The sequence below is a fragment of the Trichechus manatus genome, unplaced genomic scaffold (assembly GCF_000243295.1).
Source record: "Trichechus manatus latirostris isolate Lorelei unplaced genomic scaffold, TriManLat1.0 scaffold00096, whole genome shotgun sequence".
In the NCBI taxonomy this organism is placed as follows: domain Eukaryota; kingdom Metazoa; phylum Chordata; class Mammalia; order Sirenia; family Trichechidae; genus Trichechus; species Trichechus manatus.
The window spans coordinates 9,310,004-9,316,464 of NW_004444032.1; positions in this window are offsets into that span (position 1 = coordinate 9,310,004).

Sequence of the window (6,461 nt, forward strand, 5' to 3'; positions counted from 1 at the left end):
CTCTCTTACATGTATATGTGACTTTTGGGCCATATCTCCAACAGGAAGGCAACCAAAATAGTTAATGATGCTACCTGGCTGGGAAGGTTAGACGACAAGCCAGAAACACAGAGTCCTTGTTGATTTGTTTAATCAGTCATATGGTTGTCGTCTTTAATGTCTTGTGGGTTTTGTTTCTATTTTTGCTTATAGTAGAGGGTGTATTTTTATGTCTCTCATATCATGTAAAAATACAGGAATACTATAATTCATATGTTCAACAAATATTTAAATATCTACATTGTGCCAGGCATTGTGCTAAGCACTTGGGATACATCAGTGAACAAAGCAGAAGTGCCTCATGGTGCTTACATTGTACAGGGAGAGACAGACGACAAAAATATAATCTCAGGTTAAAAATAAAAGTATGTAGTGGGTTAGGAAAAAATAATGTGGTAGTTTGTAACAGGAAGCAAAGAGAGGCTAGAAAGCAGATTCGAAAGTGCCAGAGAGGTTGGGAGGAGAGAGATTGAAATTTTAAGTTGAAGGTCGAGCCAGGCCTCGTTGGAAGTTGGGGTGAGTACTTGAGGGAAGTGAGGGTGTTGGTTGCGAGGTTATCTAGGAGAAGAGAATCTGGGCAGAAGGACTAGCCAAGGCAAAGGTGCTGAGGCAGAAGCATGTCTCATGTGAATTAGTGTACTAGAGTTCAGTTAGGAAAGTAGAACCACTGATACGGGATAAGGGATTTATTTTTTAAATTAGGTCTCGTGCAATCATGAGTGCTGGTGAAGAGGCCTGTGGAAGGAGGTTTCTCTGCGTTCGGTGGTAGACCTGTGTCACGGTAGATCAGCAGGACCTGCACTAGGGAAGAAAAGCTGCATGTGAAACAGGTAGAACTGGAAACAGGAGAACAAACTGGAATCCATAGAGCCAAACTGAAACCACCCCCTGCCCTGCCCCAAACAAACTGGAACCCCTGAAAACAAATGAGAACCCACCTTGTCTCTCTGCTTCCCACCCCATTCCCACAGCCACAGAGCTGCCTACGCCTGCCTCAGGAGTCAGAAGATGAAGGGGATTTGACAGGAGCTGGAAATGCTGTGAGCTTGGCAGCTTACACCCACAAATACCAAGCCAGCAGATCAGCGATGACATGCAGGAGAGGCAGCAGTACCTAGCACTCTGCACTGACATTCACAGCATACTGGCTGCTGCTGCACTGCTGCCTTCCAAATTTCACACCAGCTTCTCCTAAGGCCTTTGTCAACAATAAGGGGACGAAATTCTGGGAAACGTTATTTCCAACTTAACTAAGTGGACACACTTTAAAATCACAAAAACAGGAAAGAGGCCAGTGTGGCCAGACTGGGGAAAGCATGGGGGGGTGGGGAAGAGGAGTAACAAGGGATGAAGTCAAAGACACCTAATGGAACCAAGGTCATATGGGGTCTTGTAAGGACTTGGGCTTTAGTGTTTAGTGCAGGGTTTTGAGCAAAGGATTAATTATTCCTTTTAAAAGGAATAATCAGTTTGTTAATGGCAGACTAGCCCCGAAATACACCCTCATGTAAATAATAACTTTCATTGGGCAAATCAGCTGCAGAAGACCTGTTTAAAGTGTTAAAAAGCAAAGATGTCATCTTGAGGACTAAGGTGCGCCTGACCCAAGCCATAGTATTTTCAGTTGCCTCAAATGCATGCAAAAGCTGGACAATGAATAAGGAAGACCAAAGAAGAATTGGTGCCTTTGAATTGTGGTGTTGGCAAAGGATATTGAATATACCACGGACTGCCAGAAGAACGAACAAATCTGTCTTGGAAAAAGTACAGCTAGAATGCTCCTTAGAAGCGAAGAATGCAGGACTTTCTCTCACATACTTTGAACATATTATTAGGAGGACCAGTCCCTGGAGAAGGACATCATACTTGGTAGAGTGGAGGGTCAGCGAAAAAGAGGAAGACCCTCAAAGAGGTAGGTGGACATGGTGACTGCAACAATGTGCTCAAGCATAGCAACGATTGTGAAGATGGCACAGAACGGGGCAGGGTTTCATTCTGTTACACATAGGGTTGCTATGAGTTGGAACCAATTTGACAGCATCTAACAACAACAACATAGAAGAAATCAATGGATAATGGATGCATCACTCAATAACTAGTATTGAGAAAATTGGACACTTGGGAGAGGGAAAATCAACATTAGAAACAAATAGTTGTAACTTTTCTGGAAAACAATGTCATTCAACAAATATTTACTAAATTTCTACTAAGTGCTAAGTACTTTGCTAGATGCAAGAGATACAAATATGATTAATACACTGTTCCTGCAATTGAGCCCCGAGTTCGGTGGGCAATTTGGCAACACACACCTAGAGTCTTTAAAACACAGAAAGTAAAATACTTTCTCACTATACACGTTGTTAGGTGCCTGTCTTAGTCACCTAGTGCTGCTATAACAAATACCACAAGTGGATGACTTTAACAAAGAGAAATTTATTTTTTCACAGTCTGTTAGGCTAGAAGTCCAAATTCAGTGTGTCACCTCCAGGGGAAGGCCTTCTCTGTTGGCTCTGGAGGAAGGTCCTTCTCATCAGTCTTCCCCTGGACTAGGAGTTTCTGCAAAGGAACCCTGGGTCCAAAGGACGTGCTCTGGTCCTGGCACTGCTTTCTTGGTGGTATGAGGTCCCCCTGTCTCTCTTTCGCTTCTCTCTTTCATATCTCAAAAGAGATTGGCTCAAGACACAATCCAATCTTGTAGATTGAGTCCTGCCTGATTAACATAACTGCCACCTATCCCACCTAATTAACATCACAGAGGTAGGATTTACAACACATAGGAAAATCACATCAGATGACAAAATGGTGGACCATCACAATACTGAGAATCATAGCTTAGCCAAATTGATACACATATTTTTGGGGGACACAATCCATGTAATTTTCAACTCATAGTGACCCCATGCCACCACTCATCTGTCAGTTTGTCATACGGTGGTGGCTTGCATGTTGCTGTGATGCTGAAAGCTATGCCACTGGTATTTCCAATACCAGTAGGGTCACCCAGATAGATAGGTTTCAACAGAGCTTCCAGACAAAAATCAGGAAGAAGGACCTGGCAGTCTACTTCTGAAAAACTTAGCTACTGAACACCTCTATAGCAGCAGAACATTGTCTGATACAGTGCTGGAAGATGAGCCCCTCAAATTGGAAGGTGCTCAAAATATTACTAGGGAAGAGCTGCCTCCTCAAAGTAGAGTTAATTTTAATGACATGGATAGAGTCAAGTTTTGGGGACCTTCATGTGCTGATGTGGCACAAGTCAAAATGAGAAGAAACAGCTGCAAACATCCATTAATAATCAGAACATGGAATGTACGAAGTATGAATCTAGGAAAATTGGAAATCATAAAAAATGCAATGGAACACATAAAGATCAATACCCTAGGCATTCAGTGAGCTACAGTGGACTAGTATAGGTCATTTTGAATCAGACAATCATATGGTCTACTATGCTGGGAATGACAAAGAGGAACGTCATCACATTCATCGTCAAAAAGAACATTTCAAGATCTATCCTGAAGTACAACACTGTCGGTGATAGAATAATATCCATATGCCTACAAGAAAGACCGGTTAATACGACTACTCTTCAAATTTACACACCAACCAGTAATGTCAAAGATGAAAAAATTGAAGATTTTTACCAACTTCTGCAGTATGAAATTGATCAAACATGCAATCAAGACGTATTGATAATTACTGGTGATTGGAATGTGAAAGTTGGAAATGAAGAAGGATTGGTAGTTGAAAAATATGGCCTTGGTAATATAAACAGTGCTGGAGATCGCATGGTAGAATTTTGCAAGACCAGCGACTTCTTCATTGCAAATACCTTTTTAAAACAATATAAACGGTGACTATACACATGGACCTTGTCGGATGGAATACACAGGAATCAAATCAACTACAGTGGAAAGAGACGATGGAAAAGTTCAATATCATTAGTCAGAACAAGGCTAGGTGCTGACTGTGGAACAGACCATTAATTGCTCATATGCAAGTTCAAGTTGAAGAAGATTAGAACAAGTCTGCGAGAGCCAAAGTACAACCTTGAGAATATCCCACCGGAATTTAGAAACCATCTCAAGAATAGATTTGACGCGTTGAACACTAATGACCAAAGACCAGACGAGTTGTGGAATGACATCAGGGACATCATACATGAAGAAAGCAAGAGGTCATTAAAAAGACAGGAAAGAAAGAAGACCAAAACGGATGTCAGAAGAGACTCTGAAAGTTGCTCTTGAATGCAGAGTAGCTAAAGCGAAAGGAAGAAATAATGAAGTAAAAGAGGTGAACAGAAGATTTCAAAGGGTGGCTTGAGAAGACAAAGTAAAATATTATAATGAAATGTGCAAAGACCTGGAGTTAGAAAACCAAAAGGGAGGAACACGCTCGGCATTTCTCAAGCTGAAAGAACTGAAGAAAAAAGTCAAGCCTCGAGTTGAAATATTGAAGAATTCTATGGGCAAAATGTTGAACGATGCAGGAAGCATCCAAAGAAGATGGAAGGAGTACACAGAGTCACTGTACCAAAAAGGCTCAATCGACTTTCAGTCATTTCAGGAGGTAGCATATGATCAAGAACATGATACGGAAGGAAGAGGTCCAAGCTGCACTGAAAGCATTGGTGAAAAACAGGCTGCAGGAATTGACAGAATGCTAGTTGAGATGTTTCAAGAAATGGATGCAGCGCTGGAAGTGCTCACTCGTCTATGCCAAGAAATTTGGAAGACAGCTACCCGGCCAACTGACTAGAAGAGATCCATATTTGTACCCATTCCAAAGAAAGGTGATCCAAAAGAATGAGGAAATTATTGAACAATATCATTAATATCACACACAGGTATAATTTTGCTGAAGATCATTCACAAGCAGTTGCAGCAGTACATTGACAGAATTGCCAGAAATTCAAGCTGGATTCAGAAGAGGACATGGAACAAGGGATATCATTGCTGAAAGCAGAGAATACCAGAAAGATGTTTACCTGTGTTTTATTGACTGTGCAAAGGCATTCAACTGTGTGGATCATAACAAATTACGGATAACATTGTTGAGAATGGGAATTCCAGAACACTTAATTGTACTCATGAGAAACCTGTACTTAGACCAGGAGGCAGTCGTTCGAACAGAACAAGGGGATACTGCGTGGTTTAAAGTCAGGAAAGGTGTGTGTCAGGGTTGTATCCTTTCACCATACTTACTCAATCTGTATGCTGAGCAAATAATGTGAGAAGCTGGACTATATTAAGAATGGGGCATCAGAATTAGAGGAAGACTCATTAACAACCTGTGATGTGCAAATGACACAACCTTGCTTGCTGAAAGCGAAGAGGACTTGAAGCCCTTATTGATGAATGTCGAAAACCACAGCCTTAATTATGGATTATACTTCAACATAAAGAAAACAAAAATCCTCACAACTGGACCAATAAGCAACATCATGATAAACAGAGAAAAGATTGAAGTTATAAAGGATTTCATTTTACTTTGATCCCCAATCCACACCCATGGAAGCAGCAGTCAAGAAATCAAACAACGTATTGCATGGGCAAATCTGCTGCAAAAGATCTATTTAAAGTGTTAAAAAACAAAGATGTCACTTTGAGGACTAAAGTGCACCTGACCCAATCCATGGTATTTTCAATTGCCTCATATGTATGTGAAAGCTACACAGTAAATAAGGAAGGCCAAAGAATATTGAATATACCCTGGACTGCTAGAAGAACAAAATCTGTCTTGGAAGAAGTACAACCAGAGTGCTCCTTAGAAGCAAGGATGGTGAGACTTCATCTCATGCACTTTGGACGTGTTACCAGGAAGGACCAGTCCCTGGAGAAGGACATCATGTTTGGTAAAGTAGAGGGTCAGCAAAAAAGAGGAAGACCCTCAACGAGATGGATTGACACAATGGCTGCAACAATGGGCTGAAGCATAGCAACGATTGTGAAGATGGTGCAGGACTGGGCAGTGTTTCATTTTGTTGTACGTAGGTTTACGATGAGTCGAAACCAACTCTGTGGCACCTAACGACAGCAACAATCTTTACGAGACCAAATCGCTAGATCTTTCTCCTGTAGAGCCGCTGACTGTGTTCTAACCACCAACCTTTCAGTTAGCAGCTGAGCACTTATAACTGTTGCACCACCAGCGCCGTACTGTAACATACGTGTGTAAAAATGTAACTTCCCATTTATCTTTCATAACTCATCATAATCTTCATTTTGAGCCTTTATCTATATAATTTTAGATAATTTTCTGGTAAATTCAGTTGTTTTGTGTAGACCTAAGTCAATTCAATGTTTTTATTCCCGCTTCCTCCTCCCCAAGGTGGCATTTAGATTCAGGGGAGTTTGCATTTCATCATAGCCCTAAAAGGCACCATCTGTCCCTGATGGCCTCATCCCTCACCTGGTCTTGGA